General features: G+C 49.7%; 22 non-coding genes across 22 annotated transcripts; all 22 read left to right on the top strand.

Annotated features, from left to right (window-relative positions):
* The first annotated feature begins 312 nt into the window (after window positions 1-312).
* TRNAH-GUG (transfer RNA histidin (anticodon GUG)) lies at window positions 313-384 on the top strand. Its single transcript has one exon. It is a non-coding gene; the product is annotated as a tRNA-His (tRNA).
* Window positions 385-1,089: 705 nt separating this feature from the next.
* On the top strand, window positions 1,090-1,162 carry TRNAR-ACG (transfer RNA arginine (anticodon ACG)). The gene has a single exon. It is a non-coding gene; the product is annotated as a tRNA-Arg (tRNA).
* Window positions 1,163-1,945: 783 nt separating this feature from the next.
* On the top strand, window positions 1,946-2,018 carry TRNAR-ACG (transfer RNA arginine (anticodon ACG)). The gene has a single exon. It is a non-coding gene; the product is annotated as a tRNA-Arg (tRNA).
* Window positions 2,019-2,782: 764 nt separating this feature from the next.
* Window positions 2,783-2,855, top strand: TRNAR-ACG (transfer RNA arginine (anticodon ACG)). Its single transcript has one exon. It is a non-coding gene; the product is annotated as a tRNA-Arg (tRNA).
* Window positions 2,856-3,636: 781 nt separating this feature from the next.
* On the top strand, window positions 3,637-3,709 carry TRNAR-ACG (transfer RNA arginine (anticodon ACG)). Its single transcript has one exon. It is a non-coding gene; the product is annotated as a tRNA-Arg (tRNA).
* A 781-nt stretch (window positions 3,710-4,490) lies between these two features.
* On the top strand, window positions 4,491-4,563 carry TRNAR-ACG (transfer RNA arginine (anticodon ACG)). The gene has a single exon. It is a non-coding gene; the product is annotated as a tRNA-Arg (tRNA).
* An 8-nt stretch (window positions 4,564-4,571) lies between these two features.
* TRNAH-GUG (transfer RNA histidin (anticodon GUG)) lies at window positions 4,572-4,643 on the top strand. The gene has a single exon. It is a non-coding gene; the product is annotated as a tRNA-His (tRNA).
* A 705-nt stretch (window positions 4,644-5,348) lies between these two features.
* Window positions 5,349-5,421, top strand: TRNAR-ACG (transfer RNA arginine (anticodon ACG)). Its single transcript has one exon. It is a non-coding gene; the product is annotated as a tRNA-Arg (tRNA).
* An 8-nt stretch (window positions 5,422-5,429) lies between these two features.
* On the top strand, window positions 5,430-5,501 carry TRNAH-GUG (transfer RNA histidin (anticodon GUG)). Its single transcript has one exon. It is a non-coding gene; the product is annotated as a tRNA-His (tRNA).
* Window positions 5,502-6,202: 701 nt separating this feature from the next.
* On the top strand, window positions 6,203-6,275 carry TRNAR-ACG (transfer RNA arginine (anticodon ACG)). Its single transcript has one exon. It is a non-coding gene; the product is annotated as a tRNA-Arg (tRNA).
* An 8-nt stretch (window positions 6,276-6,283) lies between these two features.
* TRNAH-GUG (transfer RNA histidin (anticodon GUG)) lies at window positions 6,284-6,355 on the top strand. The gene has a single exon. It is a non-coding gene; the product is annotated as a tRNA-His (tRNA).
* A 705-nt stretch (window positions 6,356-7,060) lies between these two features.
* On the top strand, window positions 7,061-7,133 carry TRNAR-ACG (transfer RNA arginine (anticodon ACG)). The gene has a single exon. It is a non-coding gene; the product is annotated as a tRNA-Arg (tRNA).
* Window positions 7,134-7,141: 8 nt separating this feature from the next.
* On the top strand, window positions 7,142-7,213 carry TRNAH-GUG (transfer RNA histidin (anticodon GUG)). The gene has a single exon. It is a non-coding gene; the product is annotated as a tRNA-His (tRNA).
* Window positions 7,214-7,914: 701 nt separating this feature from the next.
* On the top strand, window positions 7,915-7,987 carry TRNAR-ACG (transfer RNA arginine (anticodon ACG)). Its single transcript has one exon. It is a non-coding gene; the product is annotated as a tRNA-Arg (tRNA).
* A 781-nt stretch (window positions 7,988-8,768) lies between these two features.
* On the top strand, window positions 8,769-8,841 carry TRNAR-ACG (transfer RNA arginine (anticodon ACG)). The gene has a single exon. It is a non-coding gene; the product is annotated as a tRNA-Arg (tRNA).
* An 8-nt stretch (window positions 8,842-8,849) lies between these two features.
* On the top strand, window positions 8,850-8,921 carry TRNAH-GUG (transfer RNA histidin (anticodon GUG)). Its single transcript has one exon. It is a non-coding gene; the product is annotated as a tRNA-His (tRNA).
* Window positions 8,922-9,620: 699 nt separating this feature from the next.
* TRNAR-ACG (transfer RNA arginine (anticodon ACG)) lies at window positions 9,621-9,693 on the top strand. Its single transcript has one exon. It is a non-coding gene; the product is annotated as a tRNA-Arg (tRNA).
* Window positions 9,694-10,476: 783 nt separating this feature from the next.
* On the top strand, window positions 10,477-10,549 carry TRNAR-ACG (transfer RNA arginine (anticodon ACG)). Its single transcript has one exon. It is a non-coding gene; the product is annotated as a tRNA-Arg (tRNA).
* A 775-nt stretch (window positions 10,550-11,324) lies between these two features.
* Window positions 11,325-11,397, top strand: TRNAR-ACG (transfer RNA arginine (anticodon ACG)). Its single transcript has one exon. It is a non-coding gene; the product is annotated as a tRNA-Arg (tRNA).
* Window positions 11,398-11,405: 8 nt separating this feature from the next.
* TRNAH-GUG (transfer RNA histidin (anticodon GUG)) lies at window positions 11,406-11,477 on the top strand. Its single transcript has one exon. It is a non-coding gene; the product is annotated as a tRNA-His (tRNA).
* Window positions 11,478-12,172: 695 nt separating this feature from the next.
* TRNAR-ACG (transfer RNA arginine (anticodon ACG)) lies at window positions 12,173-12,245 on the top strand. Its single transcript has one exon. It is a non-coding gene; the product is annotated as a tRNA-Arg (tRNA).
* A 1,202-nt stretch (window positions 12,246-13,447) lies between these two features.
* Window positions 13,448-13,520, top strand: TRNAR-ACG (transfer RNA arginine (anticodon ACG)). The gene has a single exon. It is a non-coding gene; the product is annotated as a tRNA-Arg (tRNA).
* The last annotated feature ends 602 nt before the right edge of the window (window positions 13,521-14,122 follow it).

Consider the following 14,122-nt stretch of genomic DNA (forward strand, 5'->3'; position numbering starts at 1 on the left):
GCCACATAGAATGAGATTGTAACATTATTAGCCTTTGCCATTTTCACAACTATCGAGCAGCCATAAGCAGTGATGTGACAGCAACTGAGAAGGCCTGAGCACTTTCCTTTCCATTAGAAATTCAGCAGAAAGTTAGCCGTTTATCTCTGGAATGGCTGAGATGGTGTCGATTGGCTTCTGCAGCTAGAATGCCCTTTGTGAAGGCTTAGCAAAGAGTCAGGGCCAGGTGCAGGGCCGGTGGCGCAATGGATAACGCGTCTGAGTACGGATCAGAAGATTGTAGGTTCGACTCCTACCTGGCTCGTTGACAATGCCGTGATCGTATAGTGGTTAGTACTCTGCGTTGTGGCCGCAGCAACCCCGGTTCGAATCCGGGTCACGGCATCTTTATGCGCTGGATGAAGTGTAATGTCCACAGTCACGCCCATGCCAGTTCGGACCCCTGAAGGTACACAAGGAGCAGGAAGTCTCTCTCTCTCTCTCTCTCTAAGACCGCTTCTTGCAACCAGCACCAACTCTGTGATATAGGATACCTTGATACTATCCTAGCGTCGGTCGATTACAATGTGGCAGGCCGTAGTCAGATCACTAAAGGATTGGTCAACAGGCCAAGGTGTATCCTGCCATGTCATGCTACACCCGCTGTAACACAAACTTGGGGCCATGCGAACTCTACAACAGTGGCCTTTGAAGGTAACAGCAGAGAGTGAAAAGACTTTCTTTGAAGGCCAGTGGGATGTACATTTTGGACAGCGAGGACCACTGCTTTTCGAGAGGCACGAAAGTAGGCAGCCATCTATGTGGAAGTGAAACAACCGTCCTATAAGGCGGTGGGGTTTCCTTCAACACCACCTGTGGGCCACATAGAATGAGATTGTAACATTATTAGCCTTTGCCATTTTCACAACTATCGAGCAGCCATAAGCAGTGATGTGACAGCAACTGAGAAGGCCTGAGCACTTTCCTTTCCATTAGAAATTCAGCAGAAAGTTAGCCGTTTATCTCTGGAATGGCTGAGATGGTGTCGATTGGCTTCTGCAGCTAGAATGCCCTTTGTGAAGGCTTAGCAAAGAGTCAGGGCCAGGTGCAGGGCCAGTGGCGCAATGGATAACGCGTCTGACTACGGATCAGAAGATTGTAGGTTCGACTCCTACCTGGCTCGTTGACAATGCCGTGATCGTATAGTGGTTAGTACTCTGCGTTGTGGCCGCAGCAACCCCGGTTCGTATCCGGGTCACGGCATCTTTATGCGCTGGATGAAGTGTAATGTCCACAGTCACGCCCATGCCAGTTCGGACCCCTGAAGGTACACAAGGAGCAGGAAGTCTCTCTCTCTCTCTCTCTAAGACCGCTTCTTGCAACCAGCACCAACTCTGTGATATAGGATACCTTGATACTATCCTAGCGTCGGTCGATTACAATGTGGCAGGCCGTAGTCAGATCACTAAAGGATTGGTCAACAGGCCAAGGTGTATCCTGCCATGTCATGCTACACCCGCTGTAACACAAACTTGGGGCCATGCGAACTCTACAACAGTGGCCTTTGAAGGTAACAGCAGAGAGTGAAAAGACTTTCTTTGAAGGCCAGTGGGATGTACATTTTGGACAGCGAGGACCACTGCTTTTCGAGAGGCACGAAAGTAGGCAGCCATCTATGTGGAAGTGAAACAACCGTCCTATAAGGCGGTGGGGTTTCCTTCAACACCACCTGTGGGCCACATAGAATGAGATTGTAACATTATTAGCCTTTGCCATTTTCACAACTATCGAGCAGCCATAAGCAGTGATGTGACAGCAACTGAGAAGGCCTGAGCACTTTCCTTTCCATTAGAAATTCAGCAGAAAGTTAGCCGTTTATCTCTGGAATGGCTGAGATGGTGTCGATTGGCTTCTGCAGCTAGAATGCCCTTTGTGAAGGCTTAGCAAAGAGTCAGGGCCAGGTGCAGGGCCAGTGGCGCAATGGATAACGCGTCTGACTACGGATCAGAAGATTGTAGGTTCGACTCCTACCTGGCTCGTTGACAATGCCGTGATCGTATAGTGGTTAGTACTCTGCGTTGTGGCCGCAGCAACCCCGGGTCACGGCATCTTTATGCGCTGGATGAAGTGTAATGTCCACAGTCACGCCCATGCCAGTTCGGACCCCTGAAGGTACACAAGGAGCAGGAAGTCTCTCTCTCTAAGACCGCTTCTTGCAACCAGCACCAACTCTGTGATATAGGATACCTTGATACTATCCTAGCGTCGGTCGATTACAATGTGGCAGGCCGTAGTCAGATCACTAAAGGATTGGTCAACAGGCCAAGGTGTATCCTGCCATGTCATGCTACACCCGCTGTAACACAAACTTGGGGCCATGCGAACTCTACAACAGTGGCCTTTGAAGGTAACAGCAGAGAGTGAAAAGACTTTCTTTGAAGGCCAGTGGGATGTACATTTTGGACAGCGAGGACCACTGCTTTTCGAGAGGCACGAAAGTAGGCAGCCATCTATGTGGAAGTGAAACAACCGTCCTATAAGGCGGTGGGGTTTCCTTCAACACCACCTGTGGGCCACATAGAATGAGATTGTAACATTATTAGCCTTTGCCATTTTCACAACTATCGAGCAGCCATAAGCAGTGATGTGACAGCAACTGAGAAGGCCTGAGCACTTTCCTTTCCATTAGAAATTCAGCAGAAAGTTAGCCGTTTATCTCTGGAATGGCTGAGATGGTGTCGATTGGCTTCTGCAGCTAGAATGCCCTTTGTGAAGGCTTAGCAAAGAGCCCGGGCCAGGTGCAGGGCCAGTGGCGCAATGGATAACGCGTCTGACTACGGATCAGAAGATTGTAGGTTCGACTCCTACCTGGCTCGTTGACAATGCCGTGATCGTATAGTGGCTAGTACTCTGCGTTGTGGCCGCAGCAACCCCGGTTCGAATCCGGGTCACGGCATCTTTATGCGCTGGATGAAGTGTAATGTCCACAGTCACGCCCATGCCAGTTCGGACCCCTGAAGGTACACAAGGAGCAGGAAGTCTCTCTCTCTCTCTCTAAGACCGCTTCTTGCAACCAGCACCAACTCTGTGATATAGGATACCTTGATACTATCCTAGCGTCGGTCGATTACAATGTGGCAGGCCGTAGTCAGATCACTAAAGGATTGGTCAACAGGCCAAGGTGTATCCTGCCATGTCATGCTACACCCGCTGTAACACAAACTTGGGGCCATGCGAACTCTACAACAGTGGCCTTTGAAGGTAACAGCAGAGAGTGAAAAGACTTTCTTTGAAGGCCAGTGGGATGTACATTTTGGACAGCGAGGACCACTGCTTTTCGAGAGGCACGAAAGTAGGCAGCCATCTATGTGGAAGTGAAACAACCGTCCTATAAGGCGGTGGGGTTTCCTTCAACACCACCTGTGGGCCACATAGAATGAGATTGTAACATTATTAGCCTTTGCCATTTTCACAACTATCGAGCAGCCATAAGCAGTGATGTGACAGCAACTGAGAAGGCCTGAGCACTTTCCTTTCCATTAGAAATTCAGCAGAAAGTTAGCCGTTTATCTCTGGAATGGCTGAGATGGTGTCGATTGGCTTCTGCAGCTAGAATGCCCTTTGTGAAGGCTTAGCAAAGAGCCCGGGCCAGGTGCAGGGCCAGTGGCGCAATGGATAACGCGTCTGACTACGGATCAGAAGATTGTAGGTTCGACTCCTACCTGGCTCGTTGACAATGCCATGATCGTATAGTGGCTAGTACTCTGCGTTGTGGCCGCAGCAACCCCGGTTCGAATCCGGGTCACGGCATCTTTATGCGCTGGATGAAGTGTAATGTCCACAGTCACGCCCATGCCAGTTCGGACCCCTGAAGGTACACAAGGAGCAGGAAGTCTCTCTCTCTCTCTCTAAGACCGCTTCTTGCAACCAGCACCAACTCTGTGATATAGGATACCTTGATACTATCCTAGCGTCGGTCGATTACAATGTGGCAGGCCGTAGTCAGATCACTAAAGGATTGGTCAACAGGCCAAGGTGTATCCTGCCATGTCATGCTACACCCGCTGTAACACAAACTTGGGGCCATGCGAACTCTACAACAGTGGCCTTTGAAGGTAACAGCAGAGAGTGAAAAGACTTTCTTTGAAGGCCAGTGGGATGTACATTTTGGACAGCGAGGACCACTGCTTTTCGAGAGGCACGAAAGTAGGCAGCCATCTATGTGGAAGTGAAACAACCGTCCTATAAGGCGGTGGGGTTTCCTTCAACACCACCTGTGGGCCACATAGAATGAGATTGTAACATTATTAGCCTTTGCCATTTTCACAACTATCGAGCAGCCATAAGCAGTGATGTGACAGCAACTGAGAAGGCCTGAGCACTTTCCTTTCCATTAGAAATTCAGCAGAAAGTTAGCCGTTTATCTCTGGAATGGCTGAGATGGTGTCGATTGGCTTCTGCAGCTAGAATGCCCTTTGTGAAGGCTTAGCAAAGAGTCCGGGCCAGGTGCAGGGCCAGTGGCGCAATGGATAACGCGTCTGACTACGGATCAGAAGATTGTAGGTTCGACTCCTACCTGGCTCGTTGACAATGCCGTGATCGTATAGTGGTTAGTACTCTGCGTTGTGGCCGCAGCAACCCCGGTTCGAATCCGGGTCACGGCATCTTTATGCGCTGGATGAAGTGTAATGTCCACAGTCACGCCCATGCCAGTTCGGACCCCTGAAGGTACACAAGGAGCAGGAAGTCTCTCTCTCTCTCTCTCTCTAAGACCGCTTCTTGCAACCAGCACCAACTCTGTGATATAGGATACCTTGATACTATCCTAGCGTCGGTCGATTACAATGTGGCAGGCCGTAGTCAGATCACTAAAGGATTGGTCAACAGGCCAAGGTGTATCCTGCCATGTCATGCTACACCCGCTGTAACACAAACTTGGGGCCATGCGAACTCTACAACAGTGGCCTTTGAAGGTAACAGCAGAGAGTGAAAAGACTTTCTTTGAAGGCCAGTGGGATGTACATTTTGGACAGCGAGGACCACTGCTTTTCGAGAGGCACGAAAGTAGGCAGCCATCTATGTGGAAGTGAAACAACCGTCCTATAAGGCGGTGGGGTTTCCTTCAACACCACCTGTGGGCCACATAGAATGAGATTGTAACATTATTAGCCTTTGCCATTTTCACAACTATCGAGCAGCCATAAGCAGTGATGTGACAGCAACTGAGAAGGCCTGAGCACTTTCCTTTCCATTAGAAATTCAGCAGAAAGTTAGCCGTTTATCTCTGGAATGGCTGAGATGGTGTCGATTGGCTTCTGCAGCTAGAATGCCCTTTGTGAAGGCTTAGCAAAGAGTCAGGGCCAGGTGCAGGGCCAGTGGCGCAATGGATAACGCGTCTGACTACGGATCAGAAGATTGTAGGTTCGACTCCTACCTGGCTCGTTGACAATGCCGTGATCGTATAGTGGTTAGTACTCTGCGTTGTGGCCGCAGCAACCCCGGTTCGAATCCGGGTCACGGCATCTTTATGCGCTGGATGAAGTGTAATGTCCACAGTCACGCCCATGCCAGTTCGGACCCCTGAAGGTACACAAGGAGCAGGAAGTCTCTCTCTCTCTCTCTAAGACCGCTTCTTGCAACCAGCACCAACTCTGTGATATAGGATACCTTGATACTATCCTAGCGTCGGTCGATTACAATGTGGCAGGCCGTAGTCAGATCACTAAAGGATTGGTCAACAGGCCAAGGTGTATCCTGCCATGTCATGCTACACCCGCTGTAACACAAACTTGGGGCCATGCGAACTCTACAACAGTGGCCTTTGAAGGTAACAGCAGAGAGTGAAAAGACTTTCTTTGAAGGCCAGTGGGATGTACATTTTGGACAGCGAGGACCACTGCTTTTCGAGAGGCACGAAAGTAGGCAGCCATCTATGTGGAAGTGAAACAACCGTCCTATAAGGCGGTGGGGTTTCCTTCAACACCACCTGTGGGCCACATAGAATGAGATTGTAACATTATTAGCCTTTGCCATTTTCACAACTATCGAGCAGCCATAAGCAGTGATGTGACAGCAACTGAGAAGGCCTGAGCACTTTCCTTTCCATTAGAAATTCAGCAGAAAGTTAGCCGTTTATCTCTGGAATGGCTGAGATGGTGTCGATTGGCTTCTGCAGCTAGAATGCCCTTTGTGAAGGCTTAGCAAAGAGTCCGGGCCAGGTGCAGGGCCAGTGGCGCAATGGATAACGCGTCTGACTACGGATCAGAAGATTGTAGGTTCGACTCCTACCTGGCTCGTTGACAATGCCGTGATCGTATAGTGGTTAGTACTCTGCGTTGTGGCCGCAGCAACCCCGGTTCGAATCCGGGTCACGGCATCTTTATGCGCTGGATGAAGTGTAATGTCCACAGTCACGCCCATGCCAGTTCGGACCCCTGAAGGTACACAAGGAGCAGGAAGTCTCTCTCTCTCTCTCTCTCTAAGACCGCTTCTTGCAACCAGCACCAACTCTGTGATATAGGATACCTTGATACTATCCTAGCGTCGGTCGATTACAATGTGGCAGGCCGTAGTCAGATCACTAAAGGATTGGTCAACAGGCCAAGGTGTATCCTGCCATGTCATGCTACACCCGCTGTAACACAAACTTGGGGCCATGCGAACTCTACAACAGTGGCCTTTGAAGGTAACAGCAGAGAGTGAAAAGACTTTCTTTGAAGGCCAGTGGGATGTACATTTTGGACAGCGAGGACCACTGCTTTTCGAGAGGCACGAAAGTAGGCAGCCATCTATGTGGAAGTGAAACAACCGTCCTATAAGGCGGTGGGGTTTCCTTCAACACCACCTGTGGGCCACATAGAATGAGATTGTAACATTATTAGCCTTTGCCATTTTCACAACTATCGAGCAGCCATAAGCAGTGATGTGACAGCAACTGAGAAGGCCTGAGCACTTTCCTTTCCATTAGAAATTCAGCAGAAAGTTAGCCGTTTATCTCTGGAATGGCTGAGATGGTGTCGATTGGCTTCTGCAGCTAGAATGCCCTTTGTGAAGGCTTAGCAAAGAGTCAGGGCCAGGTGCAGGGCCAGTGGCGCAATGGATAACGCGTCTGACTACGGATCAGAAGATTGTAGGTTCGACTCCTACCTGGCTCGTTGACAATGCCGTGATCGTATAGTGGTTAGTACTCTGCGTTGTGGCCGCAGCAACCCCGGTTCGAATCCGGGTCACGGCATCTTTATGCGCTGGATGAAGTGTAATGTCCACAGTCACGCCCATGCCAGTTCGGACCCCTGAAGGTACACAAGGAGCAGGAAGTCTCTCTCTCTCTCTCTAAGACCGCTTCTTGCAACCAGCACCAACTCTGTGATATAGGATACCTTGATACTATCCTAGCGTCGGTCGATTACAATGTGGCAGGCCGTAGTCAGATCACTAAAGGATTGGTCAACAGGCCAAGGTGTATCCTGCCATGTCATGCTACACCCGCTGTAACACAAACTTGGGGCCATGCGAACTCTACAACAGTGGCCTTTGAAGGTAACAGCAGAGAGTGAAAAGACTTTCTTTGAAGGCCAGTGGGATGTACATTTTGGACAGCGAGGACCACTGCTTTTCGAGAGGCACGAAAGTAGGCAGCCATCTATGTGGAAGTGAAACAACCGTCCTATAAGGCGGTGGGGTTTCCTTCAACACCACCTGTGGGCCACATAGAATGAGATTGTAACATTATTAGCCTTTGCCATTTTCACAACTATCGAGCAGCCATAAGCAGTGATGTGACAGCAACTGAGAAGGCCTGAGCACTTTCCTTTCCATTAGAAATTCAGCAGAAAGTTAGCCGTTTATCTCTGGAATGGCTGAGATGGTGTCGATTGGCTTCTGCAGCTAGAATGCCCTTTGTGAAGGCTTAGCAAAGAGTCAGGGCCAGGTGCAGGGCCAGTGGCGCAATGGATAACGCGTCTGACTACGGATCAGAAGATTGTAGGTTCGACTCCTACCTGGCTCGTTGACAATGCCGTGATCGTATAGTGGTTAGTACTCTGCGTTGTGGCCGCGGCAACCCCGGTTCGAATCCGGGTCACGGCATCTTTATGCGCTGGATGAAGTGTAATGTCCACAGTCACGCCCATGCCAGTTCGGACCCCTGAAGGTACACAAGGAGCAGGAAGTCTCTCTCTCTCTCTCTAAGACCGCTTCTTGCAACCAGCACCAACTCTGTGATATAGGATACCTTGATACTATCCTAGCGTCGGTCGATTACAATGTGGCAGGCCGTAGTCAGATCACTAAAGGATTGGTCAACAGGCCAAGGTGTATCCTGCCATGTCATGCTACACCCGCTGTAACACAAACTTGGGGCCATGCGAACTCTACAACAGTGGCCTTTGAAGGTAACAGCAGAGAGTGAAAAGACTTTCTTTGAAGGCCAGTGGGATGTACATTTTGGACAGCGAGGACCACTGCTTTTCGAGAGGCACGAAAGTAGGCAGCCATCTATGTGGAAGTGAAACAACCGTCCTATAAGGCGGTGGGGTTTCCTTCAACACCACCTGTGGGCCACATAGAATGAGATTGTAACATTATTAGCCTTTGCCATTTTCACAACTATCGAGCAGCCATAAGCAGTGATGTGACAGCAACTGAGAAGGCCTGAGCACTTTCCTTTCCATTAGAAATTCAGCAGAAAGTTAGCCGTTTATCTCTGGAATGGCTGAGATGGTGTCGATTGGCTTCTGCAGCTAGAATGCCCTTTGTGAAGGCTTAGCAAAGAGTCAGGGCCAGGTGCAGGGCCAGTGGCGCAATGGATAACGCGTCTGACTACGGATCAGAAGATTGTAGGTTCGACTCCTACCTGGCTCGTTGACAATGCCGTGATCGTATAGTGGTTAGTACTCTGCGTTGTGGCCGCAGCAACCCCGGTTCGAATCCGGGTCACGGCATCTTTATGCGCTGGATGAAGTGTAATGTCCACAGTCACGCCCATGCCAGTTCGGACCCCTGAAGGTACACAAGGAGCAGGAAGTCTCTCTCTCTCTCTAAGACCGCTTCTTGCAACCAGCACCAACTCTGTGATATAGGATACCTTGATACTATCCTAGCGTCGGTCGATTACAATGTGGCAGGCCGTAGTCAGATCACTAAAGGATTGGTCAACAGGCCAAGGTGTATCCTGCCATGTCATGCTACACCCGCTGTAACACAAACTTGGGGCCATGCGAACTCTACAACAGTGGCCTTTGAAGGTAACAGCAGAGAGTGAAAAGACTTTCTTTGAAGGCCAGTGGGATGTACATTTTGGACAGCGAGGACCACTGCTTTTCGAGAGGCACGAAAGTAGGCAGCCATCTATGTGGAAGTGAAACAACCGTCCTATAAGGCGGTGGGGTTTCCTTCAACACCACCTGTGGGCCACATAGAATGAGATTGTAACATTATTAGCCTTTGCCATTTTCACAACTATCGAGCAGCCATAAGCAGTGATGTGACAGCAACTGAGAAGGCCTGAGCACTTTCCTTTCCATTAGAAATTCAGCAGAAAGTTAGCCGTTTATCTCTGGAATGGCTGAGATGGTGTCGATTGGCTTCTGCAGCTAGAATGCCCTTTGTGAAGGCTTAGCAAAGAGTCAGGGCCAGGTGCAGGGCCAGTGGCGCAATGGATAACGCGTCTGACTACGGATCAGAAGATTGTAGGTTCGACTCCTACCTGGCTCGTTGACAATGCCGTGATCGTATAGTGGTTAGTACTCTGCGTTGTGGCCGCGGCAACCCCGGTTCGAATCCGGGTCACGGCATCTTTATGCGCTGGATGAAGTGTAATGTCCACAGTCACGCCCATGCCAGTTCGGACCCCTGAAGGTACACAAGGAGCAGGAAGTCTCTCTCTCTCTCTCTCTAAGACCGCTTCTTGCAACCAGCACCAACTCTGTGATATAGGATACCTTGATACTATCCTAGCGTCGGTCGATTACAATGTGGCAGGCCGTAGTCAGATCACTAAAGGATTGGTCAACAGGCCAAGGTGTATCCTGCCATGTCATGCTACACCCGCTGTAACACAAACTTGGGGCCATGCGAACTCTACAACAGTGGCCTTTGAAGGTAACAGCAGAGAGTGAAAAGACTTTCTTTGAAGGCCAGTGGGATGTACATTTTGGACAGCGAGGACCACTGCTTTTCGAGAGGCACGAAAGTAGGCAGCCATCTATGTGGAAGTGAAACAACCGTCCTATAAGGCGGTGGGGTTTCCTTCAACACCACCTGTGGGCCACATAGAATGAGATTGTAACATTATTAGCCTTTGCCATTTTCACAACTATCGAGCAGCCATAAGCAGTGATGTGACAGCAACTGAGAAGGCCTGAGCACTTTCCTTTCCATTAGAAATTCAGCAGAAAGTTAGCCGTTTATCTCTGGAATGGCTGAGATGGTGTCGATTGGCTTCTGCAGCTAGAATGCCCTTTGTGAAGGCTTAGCAAAGAGTCAGGGCCAGGTGCAGGGCCAGTGGCGCAATGGATAACGCGTCTGACTACGGATCAGAAGATTGTAGGTTCGACTCCTACCTGGCTCGTTGACAATGCCGTGATCGTATAGTGGTTAGTACTCTGCGTTGTGGCCGCGGCAACCCCGGTTCGAATCCGGGTCACGGCATCTTTATGCGCTGGATGAAGTGTAATGTCCACAGTCACGCCCATGCCAGTTCGGACCCCTGAAGGTACACAAGGAGCAGGAAGTCTCTCTCTCTAAGACCGCTTCTTGCAACCAGCACCAACTCTGTGATATAGGATACCTTGATACTATCCTAGCGTCGGTCGATTACAATGTGGCAGGCCGTAGTCAGATCACTAAAGGATTGGTCAACAGGCCAAGGTGTATCCTGCCATGTCATGCTACACCCGCTGTAACACAAACTTGGGGCCATGCGAACTCTACAACAGTGGCCTTTGAAGGTAACAGCAGAGAGTGAAAAGACTTTCTTTGAAGGCCAGTGGGATGTACATTTTGGACAGCGAGGACCACTGCTTTTCGAGAGGCACGAAAGTAGGCAGCCATCTATGTGGAAGTGAAACAACCGTCCTATAAGGCGGTGGGGTTTCCTTCAACACCACCTGTGGGCCACATAGAATGAGATTGTAACATTATTAGCCTTTGCCATTTTCACAACTATCGAGCAGCCATAAGCAGTGATGTGACAGCAACTGAGAAGGCCTGAGCACTTTCCTTTCCATTAGAAATTCAGCAGAAAGTTAGCCGTTTATCTCTGGAATGGCTGAGATGGTGTCGATTGGCTTCTGCAGCTAGAATGCCCTTTGTGAAGGCTTAGCAAAGAGTCAGGGCCAGGTGCAGGGCCAGTGGCGCAATGGATAACGCGTCTGACTACGGATCAGAAGATTGTAGGTTCGACTCCTACCTGGCTCGTTGACAATGCCGTGATCGTATAGTGGTTAGTACTCTGCGTTGTGGCCGCAGCAACCCCGGTTCGAATCCGGGTCACGGCATCTTTATGCGCTGGATGAAGTGTAATGTCCACAGTCACGCCCATGCCAGTTCGGACCCCTGAAGGTACACAAGGAGCAGGAAGTCTCTCTCTCTAAGACCGCTTCTTGCAACCAGCACCAACTCTGTGATATAGGATACCTTGATACTATCCTAGCGTCGGTCGATTACAATGTGGCAGGCCGTAGTCAGATCACTAAAGGATTGGTCAACAGGCCAAGGTGTATCCTGCCATGTCATGCTACACCCGCTGTAACACAAACTTGGGGCCATGCGAACTCTACAACAGTGGCCTTTGAAGGTAACAGCAGAGAGTGAAAAGACTTTCTTTGAAGGCCAGTGGGATGTACATTTTGGACAGCGAGGACCACTGCTTTTCGAGAGGCACGAAAGTAGGCAGCCATCTATGTGGAAGTGAAACAACCGTCCTATAAGGCGGTGGGGTTTCCTTCAACACCACCTGTGGGCCACATAGAATGAGATTGTAACATTATTAGCCTTTGCCATTTTCACAACTATCGAGCAGCCATAAGCAGTGATGTGACAGCAACTGAGAAGGCCTGAGCACTTTCCTTTCCATTAGAAATTCAGCAGAAAGTTAGCCGTTTATCTCTGGAATGGCTGAGATGGTGTCGATTGGCTTCTGCAGCTAGAATGCCCTTTGTGAAGGCTTAGCAAAGAGTCAGGGCCAGGTGCAGGGCCAGTGGCGCAATGGATAACGCGTCTGACTACGGATCAGAAGATTGTAGGTTCGACTCCTACCTGGCTCGTTGACAATGCCGTGATCGTATAGTGGTTAGTACTCTGCGTTGTGGCCGCAGCAACTCCGGGTCACGGCATCTTTATGCGCTGGATGAAGTGTAATGTCCACAGTCACGCCCATGCCAGTTCGGACCCCTGAAGGTACACAAGGAGCAGGAAGTCTCTCTCTCTCTCTCTAAAGCCTCATACACACGATAGGACTTTGTACAAACTTTCCCTTGGATTTTTGTACAAAGGGCGTCGGCCCTGAACTTGTATTGCATACACACAGCAGGACTTTTTCAGCCAACTTTCACCAAACCACATGGTTTTTCTGCTCTTTACCGCCACCTTTGGTCAACTTCTGTATTGTTGTCTGATCTTTTGCATTGGTTCTGAGCATGCCTGTTTGTACTTTGTACAAAAGTCCTATGGTTTTCTGTACACACGATCAGACTTTGCTCCATCGGACTTTTGTTGCCAGAAAGTTTGTCCGTTCGCACAGCCAACAAAAGTCCGATGAAAACCAAAAAAGTTTGTCCGATGGAGCGTACACACGGTCGGATGTTGCTCCAAAACAGCTAATTTGCATGTTTGTTGTCAAAAAGTCTGATCGTGTGTATGGGCCTTAAGACCGCTTCTTGCAACCAGCACCAACTCTGTGATATAGGATACCTTGATACTATCCTAGCGTCGGTCGATTACAATGTGGCAGGCCGTAGTCAGATCACTAAAGGATTGGTCAACAGGCCAAGGTGTATCCTGCCATGTCATGCTACACCCGCTGTAACACAAACTTGGGGCCATGCGAACTCTACAACAGTGGCCTTTGAAGGTAACAGCAGAGAGTGAAAAGACTTTCTTTGAAGGCCAGTGGGATGTACATTTTGGACAGCGAGGACCACTGCTTTTCGAGAGGCACGAAAGTAGGCAGCCATCTATGTGGAAGTGAAACAACCGTCCTATAAGGCGGTGGGGTTTCCTTCAACACCACCTGTGGGCCACATAGAATGAGATTGTAACATTATTAGCCTTTGCCATTTTCACAACTATCGAGCAGCCATAAGCAGTGATGTGACAGCAACTGAGAAGGCCTGAGCACTTTCCTTTCCATTAGAAATTCAGCAGAAAGTTAGCCGTTTATCTCTGGAATGGCTGAGATGGTGTCGATTGGCTTCTGCAGCTAGAATGCCCTTTGTGAAGGCTTAGCAAAGAGTCAGGGCCAGGTGCAGGGCCAGTGGCGCAATGGATAACGCGTCTGACTACGGATCAGAAGATTGTAGGTTCGACTCCTACCTGGCTCGTTGACAATGCTGTGATCGTATAGTGGTTAGTACTCTGCGTTGTGGCCGCAGCAACCCCGGTTCGAATCCGGGTCACGGTATCTTTATGCGCTGGATGAAGTGTAATGTCCACAGTCACGCCCATGCCAGTTCGGACCCCTGAAGGTACACAAGGAGCAGGAAGTCTCTCTCTCTAAGACCGCTTCTTGCAACCAGCACCAACTCTGTGATATAGGATACCTTGATACTATCCTAGCGTCGGTCGATTACAATGTGGCAGGCCGTAGTCAGATCACTAAAGGATTGGTCAACAGGCCAAGGTGTATCCTGCCATGTCATGCTACACCCGCTGTAACACAAACTTGGGGCCATGCGAACTCTACAACAGTGGCCTTTGAAGGTAACAGCAGAGAGTGAAAAGACTTTCTTTGAAGGCCAGTGGGATGTACATTTTGGACAGCGAGGACCACTGCTTTTCGAGAGGCACGAAAGTAGGCAGCCATCTATGTGGAAGTGAAACAACCGTCCTATAAGGCGGTGGGGTTTCCTTCAACACCACCTGTGGGCCACATAGAATGAGATTGTAACATTATTAGCCTTTGCCATTTTCACAACTATCGAGC

Source organism: Lithobates pipiens, unplaced genomic scaffold (assembly GCF_037356315.1).
Source record: "Lithobates pipiens isolate NorthernLeopardFrog02 unplaced genomic scaffold, aLitPip1_a1.2 Scaffold_8, whole genome shotgun sequence".
NCBI lineage: Eukaryota > Metazoa > Chordata > Amphibia > Anura > Ranidae > Lithobates > Lithobates pipiens.